A 27,255-nucleotide genomic window follows, 5' to 3' on the forward strand; every position below is an offset into this window, starting at 1 on the left:
CTCACTCTCTGTTTGTGTGTTGGTAGCAATGATGAATAATGATGGTTCTCAGCCAGTGTCAGCTTGCTAGCAAGATCGCTGCTAATTCAGTGACAACATTAAGCTGACAATAGAGAAATGCCCATGTTAGGTACGCTTAGCTAGCCAGTCGAGTAGAGATCAATACAATTGAATTGTATATTTTTTGTCTATTTTGTTGTAGGTGGTACATAATCTGATTCCACCAACATGCGCTTCCAACCCCTAGCTCTGAACAAGGTGAAGGTAATTTGGCCAAAATATTTACAAGCTGACTGCTAAGGTATCTCAATTTAAAGTAGATGAGCTCAGGGTGAGGATCTCATTCCATAGAGACATTAGGGACTGTAACATACTCTGTTTCAAGGAAGCATGGCTCTCTCTGGATATACGGTCCCCATCCATACAGCCAGCTGGGCTCTCAATACATTGTGCAGGCAGGAATAAAGAACTCTCCGGGAAGAAAGGCGAGGTGTATGTTTCATGATTAACTACTCATGGTGTAATTGTGATAATGTACAGGAACTCAAGTCATTTTGTTCACCCGACCAAGAATACATCACAATCAAATGCCGACCTTATTACCTCCTAAGAGTATTATCTTTGGTTATAGTCACAGCCGTGTATATTTCCCCTCAAGCCAAGAACAACACTGGACTTTGTGCAAACTGGAAACCACTCATCCTGAGGCTGCAATTATTGTAGCTGGGGACTTTAACCAAGCAAATTTGAGGAAAACACTACCAAAGTTCTATTAACACATTGCCTGTAGTATTCGCATTTCAAAAATCTCTCGACAAACTGTTACTCTCCCTTCTGGGATGGCTACAATGCCCTCCTCTGCCCTTCCTTCTGCAAATCAGTTTACAACTCCATTCTTCTCCTCCCTTCCTGTAGGCAGAAACTCAAACAGGAGGTACGCGTGTTAAGGTCTATTCAATGCTGGTCTGATGAATCGGAATTCATGCTTCATGCTTCAAGATTGGGACTGGGAAATGTTCCCGGGTTGCCTCTGAGAATAACATGAGTGAGTTCATCAGGAGGTGTACTAGCAGCCTCTAAGGTGCAGGGTTGAGTAACAGGGTGGTAGCCGGCTAGTAACTAAGTTCAGGGCAGGGTGCTGGGTGGAGGCCGGCTAGTGATGGCTATTTATTGGTTAAGAGGTTTTAGGACAGGTGGGAGTCAACCCCAAAGTGCTGCAGGTCATAATGGCTGTCTTGATCAATAAGTGAGAAGACTTGAAATAAACATGATGGCGGCACACGTATTGTTGGATTACTTTATGGAGCAAAACAATGATTTTAATAATGGGGCATTTTATAAATTCAAACTGACCCTCTGCAACTGGACACAGACATTTTATTAGACTCCTGTTTCCACAAATCGAGGGTGAAGTTCAGGGAATACTTGTAAAGCTGTGGGATGAGTGTTATCATGATCAAACTGCCATTCAGCTCCTCATGAGTCTTCTGCTTGAAAACCAGCATAATGTCTAATCTCTCGAGAGGGGTACAGCTCACAGGATACAGTTCTACTACAATGATACATGCAGACAAAATAATTATGTTTCTGTATCTAGAATCCACTCCAGGAAGAAGCCCATGCACCACACAGTATTTTCTGTAAGACAAAAAATAATAAATGATACTCTATTGTACAGATTGAACAGTTGTACCTTGCCAGCAAAACATCAACATTAAGGTAGGCTAGTTGAACATGCGTACATGTGCAGAGGCACATTTTACAACAATATAGAATGAAATATGGCATAATCCTCAACCTTTCCACAGTGAGCAGACTGTGCAAATTAGCCTCGGTAGGTAGACAGACAGTATTTACCTACAGCCATGTCTATCAGGCATGTTTAGGCAAATATTTCTATAGTAAAACCTGCTTCAGTTTTAGAGATTTACAACAGTAAATTGTTGTATTATTGTTTCTCCTCACTGTTTGATAGTAAACTTAGTTGACTAGCTTGCTGGATATGGCAATACTTGTTATTTACGTCTGTTTGGAATCCTATCTTGCGTCATTCCTATAATTTTGTGAGATTGAACAGCATCCATGGCCATAATCATAACCAATGTCAATCCTCATCATTTATGTTACAGCTAGTAAAATTGCATACAGTTGCTGAAATTACATGTTTTTCCGTACAAGTTACAAATGCAAGGCATGGCGCATAACAAGTTAGAAGACGCCAGGCTAACTAGCTAGCCAACTCCAGTCATGTGCTATCATTCGCTGGTAAACCTAGCATTAGGTTGCTGGTTGTAACATTGTAGCTTGCTATTTAGTTGTAGCCATATCTACAACTAAATAGATAATAGGTTTTTACAATCGAGATACAAAAGATCTCCAATTGTAAATCCGCTTCAATTTCTTTGTCATAGATATGGCAATTGTTTATCTAGCTACCTAAGATAGCAAACTGTAACACAGTAATATACAGTGCCTTGCGAAAGTATTCGGCCCCCTTGAATTTTGCGAACTTTTGCCACATTTCAGGCTTCAAACATAAAGATATAAAACTGTATTTTTTTGTGATGAATCAACAACAAGTGGGACACAATCATGAAGTGGAATTACATTTATTGGATATTTCAAACTTTTTTAACAAATCAAAAACTGAAAAATTGGGCGTGCAAAATTATTCAGCCCCCTTAAGTTAATACTTTGTAGCGCCACCTTTTGCTGCGATTACAGCTGTAAGTCGCTTGGGGTATGTCTCTATCAGTTTTGCACATCGAGAGACTGAAATTTTTTGCCATTCCTCCTTGCAAAACAGCTCGAGCTCAGTGAGGTTGGATGGAGAGCATTTGTGAACAGCAGTTTTCAGTTCTTTCCACAGATTCTCGATTGGATTCAGGTCTGGACTTTGACTTGGCCATTCTAACACCTGGATATGTTTATTTTTGAACCATTCCATTGTAGATTTTGCTTTATGTTTTGGATCATTGTCTTGTTGGAAGACAAATCTCCGTCCCAGTCTCAGGTCTTTTGCAGACTCCATCAGGTTTTCTTCCAGAATGGTCCTGTATTTGGCTCCATCCATCTTCCCATCAATTGTAACCATCTTCCCTGTCCCTGCTGAAGAAAAGCAGGCCCAAACCATGATGCTGCCACCACCATGTTTGACAGTGGGGATGGTGTGTTCAGGGTTATGGGCTGTGTTGCTTTTACGCCAAACATAACGATTTGCATTGTTGCCAAAAAGTTCAATTTTGGTTTCATCTGACCAGAGCACCTTTGGTGTGTCTCCCAGGTGGCTTGTGGCAAAATTTAAATGACACTTTTTATGGATATCTTTAAGAAATGGCTTTCTTCTTGCCACTCTTCCATAAAGGCCAGATTTGTGCAATATACGACTGATTGTTGTCCTATGGACAGAGTCTCCCACCTCAGCTGTAGATCTCTGCAGTTCATCCAGAGTGATCATGGGCCTCTTGGCTGCATCTCTGATCAGTCTTCTCCTTGTATGAGCTGAAAGTTTAGAGGGACGGCCAGGTCTTGGTAGATTTGCTGTGGTCTGATACTCCTTCCATTTCAATATTATCGCTTGCACAGTGCTCCTTGGGATGTTTAAAGCTTGGGAAATCTTTTTGTATCCAAATCCGGCTTTAAACTTCTTCACAACAGTATCTCGGACCTGCCTGGTGTGTTCTTTGTTCTTCATGATGCTCTCTGCGCTTTTAACGGACCTCTGAGACTATCACAGTGCAGGTGCATTTATACGGAGACTTGATTACACACAGGTGGATTGTATTTATCATCATTAGTCATTTAGGTCAACATTGGATCATTCAGAGATCCTCACTGAACTTCTGGAGAGAGTTTGCTGCACTGAAAGTAAAGGGGCTGAATAATTTTGCACGCCCAATTTTTCAGTTTTTGATTTGTTAAAAAAGTTTGAAATATCCAATAAATGTCGTTCCACTTCATGATTGTGTCCCACTTCTTGTTGATTCTTCACAAAAAAATACAGTTTTATATCTTTATGTTTGATGCCTGAAATGTGGCAAAAGATCGCAAAGTTCAAGGGGGCCGAATACTTTTGCAAGGCACTGTATTAGCCAGCAATACAAAATATGGGTTTCAGTAGATAAACTAACGTTAGCTAGGTGGCTTGCAGGCAAAATTACTTACTTAATCTGTCCCCTTCGTGCTGGCATCGGCTGCTGCTGAGTTTTTAAGGTTAGCTAAATCCAACTCTTCGTTTCGAATCCTCTTCGATATATTCCAGTTGAAACATGTATGGTTGACTGTCACCATGTAGCTAACAGATTCTCCATCGTCTAATTTGTGTCAATGAGAGGAATCACTTGAAGCCATTGTGGTCTGGTCAGTTTTCAGTTTTGCCCAAATTTTTGTGGTTAGTGTCTGCCAGCTTTTCAAAAAAGCCTGCCTTAGGGGAGGCACAGTTGCCACAGCAGGAAGCACCGGACAACACAAGTTGTAGTCGTTCAGAGACTATAGCCATTTTTAGCAATGAATCCGCCAATAGGAACATCGCTGAAAGACGTCCAATGGCTCGATCGAACAAGGACAACCATATCTACACTCACAAAAATGTATAGTGCAATAAGTATAACATAGAGCCTTCGCAAAATTCCACAATACTACATTAATTTTTTAGATCTCATCAATAAACCGGAAGGAATGGAAGGAAGTATGGCAGAAAGTGGAGCCCTAAGTAGGTGAGAGCACATTGAAAGGTCAGAGAGGATAATGTGATGGATTTGGCGTGGTGGGCAGGATGTGTGTGACTGTGTGTGGCCCCGCTCTGCCTGCCTAGCCCTGGCTCCCCTGCCGTGGTGATGGATGGAGGAGCCTCTCACACCTGTAATAAGGCCATGCTGGGCAGTGTGTGTGTGTGTGTGTGTGTGTGTGTGTGTGTGTGTGTGTGTGTGTGTGTGTGTGTGTGTGTGTGTGTGTGTGTGTGTGGTCATTCACTACCTGACCAAAAGTATATGGACACCTATTTGTTGAAAATCTCATTCCTAAATCATGGGCCTTAATATGTAGTTGATACCCCTTTTGCTGCTATAACTGCCTCCATTCTTCTGGGAAGACTTTCCACTAGATGTTTGAACATTGCTGCGGGGACTTGCTTCCATTTAGCCACAAGAGCATTAGTGAGTTTCGGAACTAATGTTGGGTGATTAGGCCTGGCTCGCAGTCGGCGTTCCAATTCACCCCAAAGGTGTTTGATGCGGTTGAGGTCAGGGCTTTGTACAGGCCAGTCAAGTTCTTCCACATCGATCTTGACAAACCATTTCTGTATGGACTTCGCTTTGTGTATGGGGGCATTGTCATGCTGGAACAGGAAAGGGCCTTCCCCAAACTGTTGCAACAAAGTTGGAGGCAGTGAATTATCTAGAATGTCATTGTCTGCTGAGAGATACAAGAAAGATCAGCAAACATTTGCATTTTTTTGTACATGTATTTAACCACATTTTTGGCATTAACAGGTGCACTGCTCTTACCATACCACACTGCAGTGACATATTGAGCCTTCTCTCTGTCATTAGAGTGGATGGTACTGAAGTGTTGTACAGTGGGCGAACATGTCTGGGTGACATGATACAAATATGAAAAATAATATGATTTTTTTCCTATTCAACAAAAGTGGGTGAATAGGACTTGAAACGATTGAAATGCTTTCTAAATAGAGCAACAATCAAATTATAAACTGCGTACTATGAGATTTCACCTTTCTTATAAAATAAATATGATCATACTTAGTGACAGTACAAACATGGCACCATTTCATACAACTGACGATTGAGAATTGTCTGCCTAGCACCCTCTGAGAAATGCAAAGACGCCATTCAAATGTCTGCAGACTCGTTACAAATTCAGCTTTGACCAAAAGAAAATTGTCTTGTTTCAATTAGACAAAATTATTTTGTATTTTGTCATGTTGAGAGCTTTAAATCAGTCTGAGAATTTCACAGCGACATGGTACCATTATCGTTGCATTCTTCCATTTCATATGCCATATTTCAAGCTGGGGTTTGAGTTTCACAGCCAGAGGATACCGATAATTTGTCTGGATTGTCCAGAAAATGTGAAGTGTCGCTCTCTATACAAAAGATGTGTCAGATCACATACTCTATCTCAGCTCAGAGCTCAGAGTGGCATCTGAAGTGAGACAACCAGCAATTGGTATTGTGTCATTCACAAAGTGCTCTGTACACACAAATTAACATTACAATTATAAATTATAATAAATACTTGATCATTCCTGAGAAGACGTGGTTTGGAGGATTTATTGGCACAGGTATTAGGTCCAGGACGAAGTCGAGTCAAAGACAAATCAAACCATGCCACTATATCCTCTAAACCACAACTTCGAGGGCATTATCATTTTCATACAGTGGTTACCTACATATTAATATAAAAATTGGCATATTTTCAGTTAAAACTTTATTTTGATGAATTTATTCATGCCATTTAATCCTTCCACGAGTATACCCAAGCCAACTGGTCCCTTAATTCTATGGGTAGGTTGCTATGCCAAACAAAAATGCTTGCCATGCAGGCTCTTCCCCTTTGCTATCTAGCCAATTGCATGGCTAACACAATCCCTTCAAAATGTACATTTATCTGTATATATCCCAAAAAGTTATGCTGACTCATGATTTTGACTGGCTGAAAAAAGCCTTCTGTCTCGTCCCAAAAGGTTCATTCTATATATGTCTATGGGACATGTTGGAGAGACAGACAGCAAGATTTAAACAAACCTCCACTGTTGCAAACCAAACAATAGCCAAAGGGAATGGGAGATCATGTCTAGATGTTTTTACAGTGGAGATCAAGTTTATGAATAAATTGCCTGGCTGGGCTAATGGGACAGGGATGTGCAGTGACTTTTCAGGTGGAACAGTAAATAGCCATTCTGCTGGTTAATGCTTGTGAACTACATAACAAAATAAGTTGCCATTTGGGATTTAGACATAGTATATTAGCATGGAGTTAGGGGCTGAAGCTAAAGTCGGACGGTTGTATCAGGAAGTCACAGAACACCATGAAGGATCAAAGTCAGGCTGTCCACCACAACTATGGCCCCGTACACACTCAGGTTGTACAACTGATCTACAACCCATTTAACACAATGGTTGTGATACAATACAACTGATAGTTGTGATACAATGGAGAGTTTGTCTGCACAAAAATTCTACACAACCATCGTGCGGGTGTAATTACTTTTTAGCAGAAAACCTTTCCGTTGGATCACTACCTTTGTGACAAGTGTTGCACTCCAGTTCTATAACTTGAGTGTGTACGAGGCTTCACTAACAAAACTATATATAGCAAATTATATGTTCCATGCTACTGTTACATTAAGGCCAACAGACTGCTGTCCTCAAAGACAGTTAGCCTCCACATGACCTTCACCACAAACATGTATGTAGTCTCTCCCCAGGTGTGTTTTTGTGTGTGTGTGTCTCAGCTGAGTTCCTAGGCCCCCTGCCATCTCTCCATGCTGTTTCCAAACGCCTGCATGTAGGGGCTTATGTTTGACGCTGTGACTGTACTCTTTTTTTCATCAAGTCACCATCATGTTTAGTCTCCTCTCATCCAGTGTGGCTTGCAGCCAACATACCAGTGCACCTGGTAGGCCAACACAGCACCGGCATTTATCCAGGCCAAGGCAGGATTCCACGGTGTATGTAATCAAACTTTACGAGCAGACAAAAGAGTGAGTATCAGGATGTCAGATGCCATTGAGTGTGTGAGCCATTAGAGCCTTGCTCTGGTCAAAAATAGGGAAGAGGGTGCCGTTTGGGACACACACCTGTGCGACTGTGCCTATAGCAGGACACAGTATGACTGACTTAGACTACTCTGTTCCGGAACTGAATGTAGAACTATAGAGATTCTTACCTGAGATCAACCTCTGTCTGTACATTAATTCCCAATAAGACTGGTGACAAAAGTAAATACTGTAACTGTAATTGATGTCTGGTTTCATTTCTTCTTTCTCACAACCCCCGAAAGGTTAATACAATTTCTAAATCATGAATAGAACTGAATATAGACAGAATATAATGAGCAACACATCACTTGTTCATTTTGGAATATATCTTAGATCTACATAACATCTTTCGGAATCACTCACCTCTCAGTATCTCTATTGATAACTTTCCCCATATTTTCGTTGCTGCCTACTCTTACAGTACGCACGTTGCTCTGGTGTCGTTTTAACCCATAGCAAGGATTGAGCTAGAATCATTCTGCATCAATAACTTCTCACCTTGTCTAGCATGACTATTGCTAACATGTTTTTGTTGCAGCCCGCTCTTTTAACCCATATGCCCAGTGTAATGTTATGTACATCAGTGTGAAGCCGTGCAAAGTGACAGAAAATACTGCAGGCAGAGAGAGGAGTGCTGGGAGCATCAGCTTAATCATTGCAGGAAGATGAGCATCTGGTATTATATGACATTCGGCATCATACAGTGGCACTTCAAACACGGAGGGAGCAGAGAAACCATGGGGTGCTTATGAATGCATTTTTAATTACTCAGAAACGGATCCCCTGCTGGGGTGCCGGGTTCATGAAAGTTCAATCCCGAGCCCATTTCATGTTCCCATTGCTGTCTGCCTGTGAGAGATTCCCTCTGTGTGCTGTGCTATTTATCCCCATCTACCCTACTGCTGTTGCAGGCACATTGAGATGTTAGGGAGGCTCAGAGTTATCAGACTATAGTTTTTGTCAGTCCCTTAACCTCTTTCTGACCTCATGTTGCAGTAGTAGGCCCTATGAAGGTGTCAATATTGATCAGAAGGAATGTGCCTGTTAGAGGTTAGGTATCAGCATGAGCTCATTCATGTTTGGAATGAAAATATGGAATGATAATAAGAATTTGGATTGAGAATAGAACATTTTAGAATCCCAGCCAGCTATTATCTATAATCATCATGCTTGTTAGTGTTACCAAGTTAAAGCTGAGCTCAGTGTAATAGTGTGCAATTGGTCCAATGGGATTAGAACATGAAATTATCCTTTTAAATAAATAAAAATTGTTACCAGCTATATACCAGCTAACATTCAAAGAACTTCAAAAACCTTTCATAATAGTAATGCTGGGTATTTTATCAAGGTCTCAAAGTGCTCATAACTTAAAGAATGGTACCGTAAAACTTAATTTAATAGTAATAATAATCTGCTTAAATCACTGAACACCGCAGGCACCTATTAGAGACAGGCTTCTATTTGAGCCAGGTGTCTATTTCCTTATCACACAGCTTTTGCTAAATTGCATAGTACATTTTTTAATTCTAGCTTTCACTTCCAACATTAGAATCAATTTCTTAATTTCGTGCACTAATGTGTTATCATGTATCATATTTCTTTAGTCTTAGTAAAACTCTATTTCGGAAAATAATTATTGTTCTCCTCTTTGACTGTGCATTTTCTGCTATTTTTATGTTCACCACTAGAAGGCAATTGGACCATTTCTGGGGCCTGTACTCCCGAAGATGTTGACTGCTTTTGTGCTTGCCTGTTAGGTAGCAGTTCTCAGCTGGTAGGAACCAGTAGCAAGCAGTGGTGATAAAAATAGATTATTGCTGCAATTTTTTTGTCATTACTGAATTATTTAATGTAACAAATCAAACATTAAACCTCGTAAACAAGTCATGATAATTCATGGTAATCTTGTAAGCAATTCATTTAGACCCGGCGTTTATGTGAAATAGCCGTTTATTTGCTGAAATGTGTGCTGTTGCCTGGCTTTTAAAAGAGACAGGCGGCTATTTCAGACTCTTTGTTTAAGACTCTGCACCACTGCACAGATAGATAGCCTACATATATAAGCAATTACAATAGAACACTGTACAGATACAGCATATACTGTAGTTCAACTTCTCTGTCAACTCAAAGCTCAAACCAAGCTCTGTGCGGCATGGTAAGAAGAGAACCCACTCCTTTCTCTTTTAAATATCGATAATCAGACATCTGTGAGAGGATAGACATTTAATATGAGGCTGTTTTCTCCATTTGCTGTGTAAAGTTTAATGAGCACCTCTAGGGCTGGCACCACATGAATAATACATACATTATTCTATTTTAAAGCCAACAAGAGACATATATCTTATGGATGGACCAGAACCAATGTGATGGACTGGTTGGAAATAAAGAGCCAGAGGCGGTCACATCTTGCAAAATGGAAGGCATCGTGAAAAACACATTACTGTGAGAGTTTGTTTGTCTGCTCTCCCTGTCACCGGCCAATCCCCAGAGTACTTCATAACACACGATGGTGTCCCAAATGGTACGCTATTCCCTATATAGTGCACTACTTTTGACCAGAGCCCCTTGACTTATTCCACATTGTGTTGTGTTACAGTCTGAATTCAAAATGGATTAAATAAATACAAGACATCAACTTTGTGTATGACACAGGTAATTTTTCCAACAATTGTTTACAGACGGATTGTTTCACTTATAATTCACTGTATCACAATTCCAGTGGGTCAGAAGTTTACATACACTAAGTTGACTGTGCCTTTATACAGCTTGGAAAATTCCAGAAAATGATGTCATGGCTTGAGCAGCTTCTGATAGGCTAATTGACATCATTTGAGTGGATGTATTTCAAGGTCTACCTTCAATCTCAGTGCCTCATTGCTTGACATTATGGGAAAATCAAAAGAAATCAGCCAAGACCTCAGAAAAAAAATTGTAGACCTCCACAAGTCTGGTTCATCCTTGGGAGCAATTTCATCTGTACAAACAATAGTACGCAAGTATAAACATCATGGGACCACACAGCTGTCATACCTCTCAGCAAGGAGACTCGTTCTGTCTCCTAGAGATGAACGTACTTTGGTGCAAAAAGTGCAAATCAATCCCATAACAACAGCAAAGGACCTTGTGAAGATGCTGGAGGAAACAGGTACACAAGTATCGATATCCACAGTAAAATGAGTCCTATATTGACAAAAAGGAAAAAGCCTCTGCTCCAAAACCGCCATAAAAAAAGACAGACTACGGTTTGCAACTGCACATGGGGACAAAGATCATACTTTTTGGAGAAATGTCATCTGGTCTGATGAAACAACAATAGAGCTGTTTGGCCATAATGACTATCATTATGTTTGGAGGAAAAGGGGGAGGCTTGCAAGCCAAAGAACACCATTCCAACTGTGAAGCATGGGGGTGGCAGCATCATGTTGTGGGGGTGCTTTTCTGCAGAAGGGACTGGTGCACTTCACAAAATAGATGGCATCATGAGGAAGGGAAAATTATGTGGGTATATTGAAGCAACATCTTAAGACATCAGTCAGGAAGTTAAAGTTTGTTCGCAAATGGGTCTTCCAAATGGACAATGACCCCAAGCAAACTTCCAAAGTTGTGGCAAAATGGCTTAAGGTCAAGGTATTGGAGTGGCCATCACAAAGCCCTGACCTCAATCCTATAGAAAATGTGTGGGCAGATCTAAAAAAGTGTGTGCGAACAGGAGGCCTTACAAACCTGACTCAGTTACACCAGCTCTGTCAGGAGGAATGGCCCAAAATTCATCCAACTTATTTTGGGAAGCTTGTGGAATGCTACCCAAAACATTTCACCCAAGTTAAACAATTTAAAGACAATGCTACCAAATACTAATTGAGTGTATTTAAACTTCTGACCCACTGTGAATGTGATGAAAGAAATTAAAGCTGAAATAAATAATTCTCTCTACTATTACTCTGACATTTCACATTCTAAAAATAAATTGATGATCCTAACTGAACTAAGACAGGGAATTTTTACTAGTATTAAATGTCAGGAATTGTGAAAAACTGAGTTTAACTGTATTTGGCAAAGTGTATGTAAACTTCCAACTTCAACTGTATCCTCCAAACTCCGGCTTCGAGGGCATTATCACTTTTATTCAATGAGTTACCACGATATTGAAATAATGATAGACATATTTTCATTAAAAACGTTATTTTGATGAATTTTTTCATACTTTTTCATCCTTTCACACAAATCTAGGGTTACTACCCAAGCCGGCTGGTTGTTCGTTCTATCGGTTCATGTGCCAGAGATGCGACCCAGTCGTTCAGTCTTTTTGTTCTGTATCTATGGACACGACCCAGTTGTTCATTTTAAATGTTCCATTGCCATACTGGAGGGCAACATTCTCATCCCTTGCTTGCTAGCTAGCCAGCCAACTACAGCTAACATACAGTCACGTCAAACAGTGCATCCAGAATAACAACAGTAGCAGCTTTGCATTTGTTTGAGCTGTCTAGTGACACTTATTTGGATACATCCATAACAATGAGCTAATGACGTGTGATTTCACCTGGCATTGAAAATGTGCTCTCGTCAGGACACTGGTGTTCAGAAGAGCTAGCCAATAACACAGAGAACACAATCACTTCAAACTGAAGTTGGAAAGACTGCAAACTAGCTGCACTTGGTTTCTTTTGACCTTTTTTAAATTTACATTTCTTTGCATATATCCATAAAAATGATGCCAGGTGATTCATTATTTCGACTGCCTGAGAAACGCTGCCTGCCTGTGTCTCGTCCCGACTCCCGATACGTTCATTACATTGGGACAGCTGGAGATCGAATTTGAATATTGAAACAATGTTGCAAATGTCGGGGAGACAGACAGCAAGGTTTATACAAATCTCTGCTGTTGAAAACTAAATGTTAGTCTAAAAGAAATGTGAGATAATGTATAGATGCTTTTTATAGTGGAGATCAAGTTTAGAAATTGCCTTGCTGGGCTGATGAGACAGTCAAATGCAACAGTGTAAATGGGCATTTTAAGATCATAGATTTAGCCGGTGGTAACTTGTGAAATAGACACTGTCTGGAATGTGGTTTTAACCAATCAGAATTCAGGATTAGAACCACCGTTGTATAGATCAGTGGCACATAACCTCAATTTAATCAATTCTAAATTCAGGCTGTACACAACAACATTTGGAAAAAGTAAAGGGGTGTGAATAGTTTCTGAAGGCACTGTCCATTACTGAAAAAATGTACTCTTGCTAGAGTACGATTGTAACGATATGGAAGTTTTTCTGATCTACACCACCTGGTTTAGAGGTGTGGTCCTGTATTAAATAACTAAAAAAAAAAAATATGCTAAGACAAAACAGGTTCTTAAACAGCAGGGGTGGAGCATGGGAATAAAAGTCAAAGATGTTTTATTTTCAGTTTTCAGATTTGCAAGAAACGCTCCAGGCCCACAAATTATTTTGTTGATGATAATGATTTTCCAGCACAGCAGGAAACGCTAACTTGTAGTGTATTCAAGGATCAAAAAGTATTCTAAAGTTTGTCATTTCCACTTTAAAATGTCAGATTTGAGTTACCCTCGCCGTTAGCGTAAAATGTATCAACCCCAACATACATAAGGATTGTTTTCCTGCTGAAGCAAACTGCCTCAAATTAAGATCCGACATCTGTAATGATATCAGATTTATCATGAACAAGTACACTATATACAGGGGCACAACTTTCACCGGGGAGCGGGGATATGTCCCCCCCACAGTCCAGAAGAGGACTGGACACCCCTCATTGCCTGGTTCCTCTCTAGGTTTCTTCCTAGGTTCTGGCCTTTCTAGGGAGTTTTTCCTAGCCACCGTGATTCTACACCTGCATTGCTTGCTGTTTGGGGTTTTAGGCTGGGTTTCTGTACAGCACTTTGAGATATCAGCTGATGTAAGAAGGGCTTTATAAATAAATTTGATTTGATTCTGAAATTGCATTTTTTGTCCCTCCCAGTTTTGTCATTGGAATGTGGTACAAAACGAGACGACGGTGTGCTTTAAGACCAGGAAGAGGCTGTTTGGAGTGTTTATCCAACTGGATAAAATCAAATATATAATAACAGCTATGTCCCCCATACTTCTAAAACCCAAGTTGCACCCCTGACTATATATGCAAATGTATGTGGACACCCCTTCAAATCAGTGAGTTTGGTTATTTCAGCCACATCCGTTACTTACAGGTGTATAAAACCGAGCACACAGCCATGCAATCTCCATAGACAAAAATTGGCAGTAGAATGGCCTTACTGAAGTGCTCAGTGACTTTCAATGTGGCTCTGTCATAGGATGCCACATTTCTCCCCTGCTAGAGCTGCCCTGGTAAACTGTAAGTGCTTTTTTGTGAAGTGGAAACATCTAGGAGCAACAATGGCTCAGCCACGAAGTGGTAGGCACACAAGCTCACAGAACAGGAAAAATCATCTGTCCTCGGCTGCAACACTTACTACCGAGTTCCAAACTGCCTCTGGAAGCAATGTCAGCACAAAAACTGTTTGTCAGGAGCTTCATGAAATAAGTTTAAATGGCCGAGCAGCCGCACACAAGCCTAAGATCACCACGCACAATGCCAAGCGTTGGCTGGAGTGGTGTAAAGCTCGCTGGACTCTGGAGAAGTGGAAACCTGTTCTCTGGAGTGATGAATCACGCTTCACCATCTGGCAGTCCAACGGACAAATCTGGGTTTGGCGTACACCAGTAAAACGCTACCTGCCCGAATGCATAGTGTCAACTCTAAAGTTTGGTGGAGGAAGAATAATGGTATGGGGCTGTTTTTCATGGTTCGGACTAGGCCCCTTAGTTCCAGTGTAGGGAAATCTTAACGCTACAGCATACAATGACATTCTAGACGATACTATGCTTCCAACTTTGTAGCAAAAGTTAGGGGAAGGCCCTTTCCTGTTTCAGCATGCTGATGCCCCTGTGCACAAAGCGAGGTCCATACAAAAATGGTTTGTTGAGATTGGTGTGGAAGAACTTGACTGGCCTGCACAGAGTCATGACCTCAACCCCATCGAACACCTTTGCAATTCATTGGAATGCCAACTGCGAACCAGGCCTAATCGCCCAACATCAGTGCCTGACCTCACTAAGTCCCCGCCGCAATGTTCCAACATCTAGTGGAAAGCCTTCCCAGGAGAGTGGAGGCTGTTATAGCAGCAAAGGGGGGACCTACTCCAAATTATTACCAATGATTTTGGAATGAGATGATCGATGAGCATGTGTCCACATACTTTTGAAGGCTTCCCCCAGGAGAAGGAAAACAGGTCTAGATGGCCTAAAATACCATTTACTACACATTTTTTTCTTTTTATACTGGGACCAAATACTATGTGGCAGAGTTACATTTTTACAGTACACACACCCACACACACACAAACACTATGACCTCATTCTCCATTCTCTCAGATTTGAATGCTGCCACTCTACTTTTCTCCCTCTTTTCATTCTCAGTTTGGCAACGGTCACCCATTACCCTCAGTCCCCCATAGTGACCATAGCTGACCCTTGACCCTGGTCTGAAAGGCCCAGCGTCCTTTATATAGAGCATCTAAGCCATGGCCCATTCCGAGCCCCCCTCATGGCCTCCTTCTTAAGTGCTGGATAAATGAGGGACGCGCCGATTCCAAGGTAAAGGACTGTGTGACACAGACACCCCCCTGGTCTCCAAGCCGACCCTTTCCTGGTCTCCATAGAGACCATAGAGACCCTCTGTCCACCCCCATTGCACACCCCACCCACCGCCCCTGACTCAATAGACCCCCTGTGGCTCTTCCATTGTGGGCCTAAAGGCCCCTCAGATTGTCTATTAGTCTATAAATTATTTTCGATCAATAAGAAAGCCGTTGGCCTTTTACACATCTTTCATTAAATTACTGGCCAGGGTTGTGGTTCAGAATTGTAATCTTCCAAATTTGCTGTAGTGAAAAAATTACATCATTTTGGGAGTGCGGGCGTTAATTACGGGGTCAGTGTGTGTATGATATAATGTGTCGGATCATTTGGTATGTATAGACCAGACATGTTTTAAACCTCCCCCCCTTTGAATTTCTTACAATTGCCAAGGGGCTGAGAACTTTTTTTGCTATTTTATCAACAATTTCATGCAACTCTACTCATTTTGCCATGGAACAGTGACAAAAAAAATATATCCGTTTTACAGCACATTTTTGGAAATTCTACCAATTCTTCCATAGGGTGGAGAGACATTTTTATGTTTTAAAGCAAATCTCCTGCATTTCTACACATTTTGCCATATGCTAATGATACCTGAGTGAGAATGACTAACAAAATCAATGGGGCCCCTTTGATGTCAGGGTCCCGGGCACGTGCCCTACATGCCACAATCCCTGCGTGCCTGGTCAGTATGCGGCCAGGATTACTAAAAGCTTAGATAGCTGTCTAGACTAATTTACCAATCTAAAAATTGTTAGCTGACATGGCTAATTGAGTGGCTGTCAGTGAGTGACGTAACAACAGAAACATTTCTGATGCACATCCAAACTTTGAACTTTGCACCTTGTGTATTCTACTACTCTAAATCTCAACAGTAAGTTTTTTTGCTGTGTGGGTTGGGGGTCTCATAGCGGCTTATGCCTGGAGCCAGCCCTGGGTGGGATGAAGATAGTGTGGTCAGTGCAGAATGTACGATAGCTCTAACATCGATATAGATGTATTTTAAATTTCTCTTTTGTGGGCCTTATCACAGATAGCCAATCCTGCCCTACTCCATGCCAAAAATAGGCGCGCATGTAAAATATAGAAATATATTGAGATGCATTTATATTAATACTGTTGTATCTAATGCAAAAAGTGACAGGGATCACTTCAAAGTCTATTGATATTCATGACAAGATCATTCATGAAACGATTGCAGCTAGTGTAGCATTGAAAAGAAAGCATTGAAACTCTGTATCATGTGGTTTGATAGATGAAGAAAAACAATGGTTGGGACCACACAGTCACACACTCTGTTAATGCTTCCACGCTCTGCAGTTTCTCTCCAGCACTACTAGGGCCATGCTTACGTACCCTTCAGTTCCTGCAGACAAACAGTATATCACATGTCTGTTTGTTCTCCCTGTGTGGCTCTTTCTGAGCATAGGGGTCAAAGGGGGAGAGGGGGAAGACCCTGTGTGATGGCGGCCAGGGAGTCTGGGAAGTCTGAGGCTCACTCTGTATGTCAGGGGGAGGGGGGTGGGGATATGTGGGGGAGGAGGAGGAGGGCCTGTAGTCTGACAAAGGCCCAGTTTGTTACTCTTTCCTTTAGAAGTAGCACAAAGGCAAATCTGACTAGAAGCCCCAGTGACCTCTGTGCAGCCTGAGCAGGAAAGGGTGTCCGATTCTAACAGACCAGTCAGACCACTAAAGCACAGAACATGAAGCCAAACTCTGCTTCCCAAATGGCACACCTATTCCCTATTTAGTGCACTACTTTTGACAAGGGCCCATTGCCATTTGGAGCACAGCCCCAGTAAATCAGAACCCTCTGTGGTCTTAGTGAGATCGAGCTACATGACCACATCTGACCGCACATGGTCTGACAGTCCAGTGAGATGTAAACAATGCTGCAGACTTGGTCATGTAGCTGGCCAGGGAATAGTACAAAGTTTGTACATAGAAATATAACATAGGAATCTTACTGTATTATCTATATAGAAAACTAATCCAAGAGCAAAAAAAGACACACAGAGTACACAATTATTATACACACCTTCCATTGTCCCCTCCTGGCAGAGACAATAACAGTAACATTCTAAGATAAAGGTCAAACAAACTCACACTACTCAGCCACTGCTAGAGGCACAATCTTCTACCTGCTACCTGCTACCTGGTATGGTATTCAATTCCAAAACATCAAACCCAAGATTAAATCAAACCACTTACTCACGATCCAGAAAGGTAGAAAGAGGGGGAGCAGAATTTTGATTGTGTATCTCCCATTCTGAATCATTCAGGCTAATGAATCAATATGGGCCAACACTGCTCCTAGCAGCATTTTATCTGATAAAAGCCTATCAAACATTTAACAAATGAGAAATGGTAGAAAATCCTCATGCTTTGTCATTTTGCCATTTCTCAAACACAGTGATGGGCTGTTTTATTTTTTAGGCACGGTCTTCATATCTGATGGAACGGTCAGACTAAAGCCGTCAAGTCAATTATACATATAAATATAAAACTACTGTACGGCTACAGTAATATAAAAACACTATAATAATACAGCCAGGGATATTACTCATGTTGTATATGATTAATAGGTAATACTGTATAATTTTATATGTCAGCTATTTATTGCCTAGATCAAATGTAACCAATGTGCTCATCTATTATTTTTCCTATACCATATTATGTATTCTGTGGTGGTGGCAGTTTGTGTGAGTCATGGACAGAGTATCAGAAAGGCACTTTAGGCTGTTTGAGTAGCGTGGCTTAGACCGGAGGTAGAGCAGAGAGCCTGTGACAACAGTTAGATCTGAGGGAACACACCTTTGATTTTACACGATAGATGGGAACAAAAGAGAAGAGAGCGAGGGAAAGAGAGGAAGGGAGAGAGAGAGAGAGAGAGGGAGAGGGAGAGAACGAGGGAAAGAGAGGAAGGGAGAGAGATCCATCTATGCTTTCAGACTCAAGACAATCCAGTGCTCCTTGCTTTTGACAGAACCCGGATTTGTATAAGAGTAGTTTCAAATTAACCTATTGATTTGAAGAGAAGGGATTGATGGATATTAAAAAATAAATGCTTTAGAGAAAGAAAATGAATATATCTTCAAGGTTAGTTGTCTACGCTAGCACCCGGAAGGACTGACCCTCAGTCCAAACGTATGACCTATCCAGCTACCATGCAATATTAAAGTGTTCTAAGTTTATCTCCTCCCAATACGCTACTAGTACAACTATCTGAACGCAAGGAATGCCTTGGAGATAGACCAGTCGATCGCGATTGACTGGTTGGTGACCCCTATTCTAGAGAAATCATATCAAGTAAGCAAGAGAGACATCAAATCAAAAACAAACTGTAGTTTTCAATAGCCAAATACTCAAACTAGTTCAGTGTAGAAAACGTGGTAATTAACTAAAATTACCAGAATCCATTGTCCCTGTTCATCCCGGCCCTGCTGGACACAGAACGCTTGATTATGCTTGATTATGCAAGAATGGGCTGCCATCAGTCAGGATGTGGCCCAGAAGTTAATTGACAGCATGTCAGGGCGGATTGCAGAGGTCTTGAAAAAGAAGGGTCAACACTGCAAATGTTGACTCTTTGCATCAACTTCATGTAATTGTCAATAAAATACTTTGACACTTCTGAAATGCTTGTAATTATACTTCAGTATTCCATAGTAACATCTGACAAAAATATCTAAAGACACTGAAGTAGCAAACTGTGTGGAAATTAATAGTTGTGTCATTCTCAAAACTTTTGGCCACGACTGCAGACATAACACCAGTACAGAATAAAAATATTCCAAAACACGTATCTTTGCAATATGGCACTAAAGTAAAACTGCAAAACATTTGGCAAAGAACTTAACTTAATGTCCTGAATACAAAGCATTATGTTTGTACACAAAACATCACTGATTTACCATTTACCACACTAACATTTTCAAGCATGGTGTGGCTGCATCATGTTATGGGTATGATTGTTTTTTTTAGGATAAAATAAACGGACTAAGGCTAAGCACATGCAAAATCCTAGAGGAAAACCTGGTACAGTCTGCTTTCCAATAGACCCTGGGAGACTAATGTACCTTCCAGCAGGACAATAATATAAAACACAAGGTCAAATTAACATTTGAGTTACTTACCAAGATGACCTTGAATGTTTTTAAAGGCCTAGTTACAGTTTTAACTTGAACTTTAAAATGGCTTGCTAGCAATGATCAACAACCATGTCACGCCTTGGTCTTAGTATTGTGTGTTTTAGTTTATTAGTTAGTCAGACCAGGGTGTGACATGGGGTTATTATGTATTGTAGTTTCATATTGGGGTTTGTAGTAGTTGGGATTGTAGTTGATTAGTGGTGTGTGTGTGTGTTTATTAGGGTGGCTGCCTGAGGCGGTTCTCAATCAGAGTCAGGTGCTTCTCGTTGTCGCTGATTGGGAACCGTATTTAGGTAGCCTGATTTCGCTTTGCATTTCGTGGGTGATTGTCCCTGTCTCTGTGTAGGTTGCACCAGTCAGGCTGTATTAGGTTTCGTTCTGTTTGTTGTTTTTTGTATTTATTTAGTTATTCATGTTAGTTTGTTCGTTTTGTCTTCTTTAAATAAACATGAGTAACTTACACGCTGCATTTCGGTCCGACTCTCCTTCAACAACAAAAGAACGCCGTTACAGAATCACCCACAAAACACGGACCGAGCAGCGTGTCAACTGGCAGGAGCAGCGCAAAGAAGAGCCGCGCAAAGAGGAGCCTTGTTTTAAGGATTTCTGGACATGGGAGGAAATCCTGGACGGAAGAGGACCCTGGGCTAAACCAGAAGAGTGTAGCCGCCCTAAAGCGCAGCAGGCGAAGAGTAAACAGGAGCAGCGTGTCAACAGGCAGGAGCAGCGCAAACGGGAGCTACACGAGAAACAACAGAAGCAGCTTCAGTGGGAGAGGCTACACCATTTGGAGAATTGGACATGGGAGGAGGAACTGGACGGAAGAGGACCCTGGGCTCAGCCAGGTGAATATCGCCGCACCAAGGAGGAATTAGAAGCAGCTAAAGCGGAGAGACGCAAGTATGAGGAGGCAGCACGGCGACGTGGATGGAAGCCCGAAAAGCAGCCCCAAAAATTTTTTTGGGGGGGGCTATCAGGGGGAGTGGCTGAGTCAGGAGACAGACCTGAGTCAACTCTCCCTGTTTATTGTGAAGAGCCAAGGAGGAGGTCAGAACCAGTGTTGGAGGTGAGCGAAGCAGAGACTGTGAAGGAGTTAATGGGGAAATTGGAGGAGAGTTTAATGAGGGAGTTGCTAGTTTGGTGCTTTAGATATAATATTCGGCCGACGGAGCGTGTCGGGGATTTGATGGCACCTGGGTCAGCACTCCATACTAGTCCTGAGGTGCGTGTTAGTCGGCTGGTGGAAAGTGTGCCAGCCTCACGCACTAAGCCTCCTGAGTACCTGCCTAGCCTTGCACGTCCTGTGCCAGTCCTGCATTCAGGCTCTCCAGTACACCTTCACGGTCCAGTCCATCCTGTGCCACCTTCACACACCAGTCCTCCGGTAGTAGCTCCTCACACCAGGCTTCCTGTGCCTGTCCTTTATCCAGAACCACCTCCACACCCCAGCCCTCCAGTAGCAGCTCCCCGCACTAGGCTTCCTGTGCGTGTCCTCGGCCAAATACCACCAGTGCCAGCACCATGCATCAGGCCTTCAGTGCGCCTCGCCTGTTCAGCGCAGCCAGCGCTTTCTCCCTCTCCTGCGCTGCTGGAGTCTCCTGTCTATTCAGCGGTTCTAGAGCCTTCCTCCTCTACAGCGCTGCTGGAGTCTCCTGTCTGTTCAGCGGTTCTAGAGCCTTCCTCCTCTACAGCGCTGCCGGAGCCTCCTGTTTGTATAGAGCAGCCTGAGCTGCCAGTCTACATTGAGCAGCCAGAGCTGTCAGTTTGTATTGAGCAGCCAGAGCTGTCAGTTTGCATAGAGCAGCCTGAGCTGCCAGTCTACCTTGAGCAGCCAGAGCTGTCAGTTTGCATAGATCAGCCTGAGCTGCTAGTCTGCATGGAGCAGCCAGAGCTGCCAGTCTGCAAAGAGCTGCCAGTCTGCAAAGAGCTGCCAGTCTGCATGGAGTTGCCAGTCTGCATAGAGCTGCCAGTCTCCATGAAGCCGCCAGAGCTGTCAGTCAGTTTGGAGCAGCCAGAGCCGCCAGTTAGCATGGAGCAGCCAGAGCCGTCAGTCAGCATGAAGCAGCCAGATCTTCCAGTCAGCCAGACTCTTCCAGATCTGCCAGTCGACCAGACTCTTCCAGATCTGCCAGTCAGCCAGACTCTTCCAGATCTGCCAGTCAGCCAGACTCTTCCAGATCTGCCAGTCGACCAGACTCTTCCAGATCTGCCAGTCAGCCAGACTCTTCCAGATCTGCCAGTCAGCCAGACTCTTCCAGATCTGCCAGTCAGCCAGACTCTTCCAGATCTGCCAGTCAGCCAGACTCTTCCAGATCTGCCAGTCAGCCAGACTCTTCCAGATCTGCCAGTCAGCCAGACTCTTCCAGATCTGCCAGTCAGCCAGACTCTTCCTGATCTGCCAGTCAACCAGACTCTTCCAGATCTGCCAGTTAGCCAGACTCTTCCAGATCTGCCAGTCAACCAGACTCTTCCAGATCTGCCAGTCAACCAGACTCTTCCAGATCTGCCAGTCAACCAGACTCTTCCAGATCTGCCAGTCAACCAGACCCTTCCAGATCTGCCAGTCAACCAGACTCTTCCAGATCTGCTAGTCAGCCAGGATCCGCCAGTAAACCAGGATCCGCCAGTCAGCCAGGATCCGCTAGTCAGCCAGGATCCGCCAGTCAGCCAGGATCTGCCAGATCCGCCAGTCAGCCAGGATCCGCCAGTCAGCCAGGATCCGCCAGTCAGCCAGGATCCGCCAGTCAGCCTGGATCTGCCGGATTCAACTTCCTGGCTGGGCTTCATCTCAGTACTGGGCTTCATCTCAGTGCTGGGCTGCCTCTCAGTGCTTAGCTGCCCCTCAGTCCTGAGCTGCCCCTCAGTCCTGAGCTGCCCCTCTGTCCCGAGCTGTCCCTCAGTCCCGAGCTGCCTCAGTCCCGAGCTGCCCCTCAGTCACAAGCTGCTCTTCTATTATGTATGGTTCTGGGTGAGGACTATTCGGCCATGGTCGGCGGTTAGGGTGGATTATCTATGGACGCGAAGGGGAGGAACATTGACATTTATGAAGTGGGGTCCACGTCCGGAGCCGGAACCGCCACCATGGACAGACACCCACCCGGACCCTCCCTATGGTTTTGAGGTGCGTTCGGGAGTCCGCACCTTAGGGGGGTTCTGTCACGCCTTGGTCTTAGTATTGTGTGTTTTAGTTTATTAGTTAGTCAGACCAGGGTGTGACATGGGGTTATTATGTATTGTAGTTTCATATTGGGGTTTGTAGTAGTTGGGATTGTAGTTGATTAGGGGTGTGTGTGTGTGTTTATTAGGGTGGCTGCCTGAGGCTGTTCTCAATCAGAGTCAGGTGCTTCTCGTTGTCGCTGATTGGGAACCGTATTTAGGTAGCCTGATTTCGCTTTGCATTTCGTGGGTGATTGTCCCTGTCTCTGTGTAGGTTGCACCAGTTATTCGTGTTAGTTCGTTCGTTTTGTCTTCTTTAAATAAACATGAGTAACTTACACGCTGCATTTCGGTCCGACTCTCCTTCAACAACAAAAGAACGCCGTTACAAACCAACTTGTGCAAATAGTGTACAATCCAGGTGTGTAAAACTCTTAGAAACTTACTCAGAAATACTTTCAGCTGCAATCTCTGCCAAATGTTATTCTAACATGTATTGACACAGTGGTGTGAATAGTAATGTAAATTAGATATTTCTGTATTTCATTTTCAAGAAATGTGCATACATTTCTAAAAACACGTTTTCAATTCTTCATTATGCGGTTTGCGTGTAGATGGATGAGAAAGATTGGGCGCCCGAGTGGCGCAGAGGTCTAAGGCACTGCATCTCAGTGCTCAATGCGTCACTACAGACACCCTGGTTCATATCAAGGCTGTATTACAACCGGCCGTGATTGGGAGTCCCATAGTGCAGCGCATAGGGCAGCACGCATTGGCCCAGCATTGTCCAGGTTTGGCCGGTGTAGGCCGTCATTGTAAATGAGAATTTGTTCTTAACTGACTTGCCTAGTTAAATAAAGTTAAAATAAAAAAATGTAATCCATTTTGAATTCTGTCTGTAACACAAAAAAATGTGAATAATGTCAGTTTATGAATACTTTCTAAAAGCATATGCAACATTACTCAAGATATGCAACACCCTAACAACCCTGATTCTCCCCATGTTCTTCCTCCACCCCCTTCTCTTCCTTCTCCTCCTTTTCCTTTTCCCCCTCTCCTAAATGTTCCAGTGCCCTCATTCTGCTCCAAGGTTAGTGAGAACCCCTGGTGCTGCAATCTGTTCAGAAGCCGCCTTTGCTCTTGGCGAACTCCAAGGCCTCGATCAGGGCCCTCCACCTCCTTCGCCTCTCTCACACACACACGCAGGCACTCACACACACAACGAGAGAGAGAGACACACACAAACCACATCAGCGGAACAGGTTGTCCTGTTTGAACAGATGTTGCTGAACCCCCACTACCCTCCACTTCCAGGGCCCCAAATCTCTGTGGCCTGCCTGCCTGTACATTTGCATAGAGATCCTAGGGAGACCATTAATTTAGTCCCAGGCCTCTGGGCCCAGACAGATCCCAGAGCATGTGGACAGTCATAATTGTGCCCAGTGAGCTGACACTGCGAGTTATCCTCTTGACAGCCCAGCTTGGGAGGAGAAGCAAATAGAGGTCAACTGCAAGATCGAGGTTGAATTATATAGAAGGAGAAGAAAACATTGATGTGTCTGCCGGTATAATTGAAACAAACGTGACATGTGTGGAAGCTTTATCAAACAGCCATAGCTTATTATGTGCCCTGTTTGAATTTGACTTCTAATCCCCCAGTGTGTGAATCAATATAATTTTTGCATACCCTTTATGTCGTATAGCAAAAGGATATGAAACCCATGACTTCTAAGGAAATTGCTTTATTGGGAGAAAAACCCACAGATAATAAATATCTCATTGATCTGTACTCGGTTGTTCGCAGCACTCAAGTGTATATAGTGAGGTTTCTTTTTTCTTGAGCTTTGTGTGTTAGTGTTATAGCGGGGAATCAGGTGGACCCACAGGGACTTGAGGTGAAAGAACAAACCGCTAAATCTATATTTCAAAGAAAACATTTAAACTTTGAAAACCTCTTAGTGTCTGTTCGCACCCCAGCACTCATGCAAAGTTAATGGCTCAGATGCACTCTGCACAGACCCACCAGAGACCTGTGCAATCAGCAGATAAAATATATTTCACATGGCCTGGTTATTAAACTCAACCAATCTGTATGCATAACGTCCCACCCCACTCTCCATTCCTTCTATCTATCTATCAATCTCTCTCTCTCTCGCTCTCTCTCTCTTTTTCTCCCTCTTTCCCTTCCCCTCCACCTCATTCTACCCTACTCTCTTTCTCGGCTTCCTTCCTTCTATCTCTCTCTCTTTCTCATTATCCCCAGTCCCTTTGCCCCTTTACCTCATTCTACCCTGCTCTCATTCTCTCACCTCCGGTATCTCATTTTCTTGTTTATTTTTCTACAGCTATTTTGCTCTCTCTACTGGATAGGTTAGTACTTGTTACAGTGCCATTCATATTGCCTAAACTGAAGCACATTGGGTCTAGAAGACAGTGGAGAGGACAGTAGAGAGGGTCCGTGGAAAGGGTAAGTGACAGCCAGTTCATGCAATTTAGATTTTTTTAAAGAAATGGCGGCATTCTGTAAATTGATTCAGCCTTCACGACTCCACACAGAGGAGAAACAGAGAAAGAAACAGAGAGAGAAACAGAGAGAAACAGAGAGAGAGAGAGAAACAGAGAGAGAGAGAGAAACAGAGAGAGAGAGAGAAACAGAGAAAGAGAGAGAGAGAGAAAGAGAGAGAGAAACAGAGAGTGAGAAACAGAGAGAGAGAAACAGACAGAGAGAGAAAAAGAGAGAGAAAAAGAGAGAGAGCGAGAGAAACAGAGAGAGAGAAACAGAGAGAGAGAAACAGAGAGAGAGAGAAACAGAGAGAGAGAGAAACAGAGAGAGAGAGAAACAGAGAGAGAAACAGAGAGAGAGAAACAGAGAGAGAGAAACAGACAGAGAGAGAAACAGAGAGAGCAAGAGAAACAGAGAGAGCGAGAGAAAGAGAGAAACAGAGAGAGAGAGAAACAGAGAGAGAGAAACAGAGGGAGAAAGAGAGAGAGGGAGAGAGAGGGAGAGAGAGAGAAACAGAAGGAGAAAGAGAGAGAGAGGGAGAGAGAGAAACAGAAACAGAGAGAGAGAGAGAGAAACAGAGAGAAACAGAGAGAGAGAAACAGAGAGCGAGAGAAACAGAGAGAGCGAGAGAAACAGAGAGAGCGAGAGAAACAGAGAGAGCGAGAGAAACAGAGAGAGAGAAACAGAGAAACAGAGAGAGAGAAACAGAGAAACAGAGAGAGAGAGAAACAGAGAGAGAGAAACAGAGAGAGAGAGAAACAGAGAGAGAGAGAAACAGAGAGAGAGAGAAACGGAAAAAGAGAGAGAGAAACAGAGAGAGAGAGAAACGGAAAAGAGAGAGAGAGAAACACAGAGAGAGAGAAACGGAAAAGAGAGAGAGAGAAACACAGAGAGAGAGAAACAGAGAGAGAAACAGAGAGAGAAACAGAGAGAGAAACAGAGAGAGACAGAGAGAGACAGAGAGAGACAGAGGGAAACAGAGAGAAACAGAGAGAAACAGAGAGAAACAGAGAGAGACAGAGAGAGAGCGAGAGAGACAGAGAAAGAGAGAGCGAAAGAGAGAAACAGAGAGAGAGAAACAGAGAGAGAAACAGAGAGAGAAACAGAGAGAGAGAGCGAGAGAGAAACAGAGAGAGACAGAGAGAAACAGAGAGAGAGAACGAGACAGAAACAGAGAGAGAAACAGAGAGAAACAGAGCAACAGAGAGAAACAGAGAGAGAGAGAGAGAGTGAGAGACAGAGAAACAGAGAGAGCGAAACAGAGAGAGCGAAACAGAGAGAGCGAGAAACAGAGAGCGAGAAACAGAGAGCGAGAAACAGAGAGAGAGAAACAGAGAGAAAGAAACAGAGAGGGAAACAGAGAGGGAGCGAGAGAGAGAAACAGAGAGAAACAGAGAGGAACAGAGAGAGAGAGAGAAACAGAGAGAGATTGAAACAGAGAGAAACAGAGAGAGAGAGATAAACAGAGAGAGCGAGAGAAAGAGAGAGAGAGAACCAGAGAGCGAGAGAAACAGAGAGAGCGAAACAGAGAGAGAGAGAAACAGAGAGAGAGAAACAGAGAAAGAGAGAGCGAGAGAGAGAGAGAAACAGAGAGAGCGAGAGAGAAACAGAGCGAGAGTGAGACAGAGCGAGAGAGAGAGACAGAGAAAGAGAGAGAGAGAAACAGAGAGAGAAATAGAGAGAGAGAGAGAAACAGAGAGAGAGAGAGAGACAGAGATAAACAGAGAGCGAAACAGAGAGAGAAACAGAGAGACAGAGAGAAACAGAGAGAGTGAAAGAGAGAAAGAGAGAATCAGAGAGAGAGAGAGAGAGAAGCAGAGAGAGAAACAGAGAGAGAAACAGAGAGAGCGAAACAGAGAGAATCAGAGAGAGAGAGAAACAGAGAGAGAAACAGAGAGAGAAACAGAGAGAAAAACAGAGAGAGAGAGCGAGAGAGAAACAGAGAGAGACAGAGAGAAACAGAGA

Source organism: Oncorhynchus masou, chromosome 16 (genome assembly GCF_036934945.1).
Source record: "Oncorhynchus masou masou isolate Uvic2021 chromosome 16, UVic_Omas_1.1, whole genome shotgun sequence".
NCBI classification, from domain to species: domain Eukaryota; kingdom Metazoa; phylum Chordata; class Actinopteri; order Salmoniformes; family Salmonidae; genus Oncorhynchus; species Oncorhynchus masou.